The sequence below is a fragment of the Aplysia californica genome, unplaced genomic scaffold, assembly GCF_000002075.1.
Source record: "Aplysia californica isolate F4 #8 unplaced genomic scaffold, AplCal3.0 scaffold00194, whole genome shotgun sequence".
Taxonomy (NCBI): Eukaryota; Metazoa; Mollusca; class Gastropoda; order Aplysiida; family Aplysiidae; genus Aplysia; species Aplysia californica.
Window position 1 is genome coordinate 222,126 of NW_004797464.1, and position 2,000 is coordinate 224,125.

A 2,000-nucleotide genomic window follows, 5' to 3' on the forward strand; every position below is an offset into this window, starting at 1 on the left:
TAGAAATGACATTACGGCGCCAGCGAGGGCCTTGTTTTGATATAATATTTGGCTAGTGTTTGTTTCTGGCGTCTTTTATTTTATTATTGTGGGTGCTTTACGTCATAGAACATTAAAACAATTTGGGCGGCACTGCACGACCGTGCTCTATGGACGAACCGCGCCTGATCCCAGCTAACAAATGTTTAAAAACCCTTCCCCTTATATTGGCCTGTCCATAAGCGATCGTTTATCCGTTTCACGAGGTTGTTATAATATAGTTATGTGTGTAATAATTGTAATCTAACTGTGAATATTTTACACTCTCATCAACATGCTTTCGGTTACTCTAGGATGTGGGGAGGGGGGATACTTGAACCCTGCAGGTCGAGTCCAATTCGGGCTGAGTGGGGTAAAACACCCCTGTAGACAGACGGAAATACTGGAATTGATTTTAAAAAGCCCTGTCCCATTCGGGAATGGAACTCACGCTTTTTACATCTGGCGGCTAAGAGGTAAGCCAGTGCACCAAAGACGCTTTACGGGTTTTTTGTTTAATGATATAATTATTTTTTTTTAAACCCAATATGATACGTGTAGCTCGAAAAAGATATTATAAGATGGCTTTCATTATAAGAGTTTAAAAAATAACATTCTTTGAAGTAGAAACATAGATATTATTTTTTTTTATCCCTTCCAAAATCGTTTCTGTAGCTCTGTGCGTTGGCAAAACTTTTAAATATATTTTATAGCTATAACAATACCATCAAGAACTCTTTGATAGCAAAAAAAAAGAGTATGTTAATAAATTCAGCATTGATGTAGCTTATTTAATGAAATATGTTGAAGTTAATCTGTTGAAGTTAAAAATGTATAGGTCTTACCTCATTGTTATGAAAAGATGTTTTCTGGAACACAAAAAGAGACCAAAATCTCTACAACCCTCCGCCCCCTCCTCTCCCAAAATTAATCAATAATAATTTTTTTAAAATAACACAATAAAATAAATAAAAACAACAAACAAACAACACATACACACACACATAAACACAAATAGGCTACTCACCAACATACACTACTTGAAAACACACCAATATTTTTTTAACCAATAATTCTTCCGAGGAAAAATGATTTAGAATAGAAGCAACAAGCACAACAGTTTACTGGTACACACCTCTTCAAATTCCGATGCTTCTTTGACGAGAAAAACCGTCAGCAATGATCCCGGGTAGAGCTAGATAGGAGATAAAAAGCCTGCTGATAACTCGTAATGATAACGACCATTGACATATGTAAATATAAGGTAGCGTGGTGGAATCAGGCGCTCGTCAAAATAATGAAACTGAAACTTTTACGCTGGTGTGTTCTATTTTAGGACGGGGGGGGGGGGGGTGAAATGTTTTTTTTTTGGGGGGGGGGGGGGGGGGGGTGAAATGTTTGTCTTTTGCCCCAAAACCTTATATGCCTATCTAAAAACGCCTTTCCGGGTGGATTTTACAGAACAATGTTGATTAAAGACCTCCAATATGAACATTTTCAGTTTTCAAAGACTCTCAAGCTATGGAATTCGCCAGACTTTGGCGTCCAATGTCTCGCTAATTTTACTAATGAAACCGGGTCTCCCCCATTTCCTTCAATCTCGAATGCAATATTGACTTTTATAGGCCTACCATACTTGGAGCTGTTTTAGCATTGCACTTCCGGTGAAATATATCCTTATATTTCACACGTGAAATATAAGCTGATATTTCACACGTGAAATATAAAAATTTGCATAAATTACTCCGCGCACTAGATCTATATTCGCCTTCTACTTCTATCCCTCTGTGTAGGCTATGAAGCACACTAAGCAAAGTAGCCTAGATCTAGATCTAGATCTAGATTAGATATCTAGATCTGTATCTAGATTAAATCTAAATCTAGTAAAAACTTAAAAAACTTCGCTGCAAAGCGCGCACACCATGGGCAACCAAACACTAGATCCAGTCTCTTATAGTCGAGTATAGATTCAAATCTTTCTA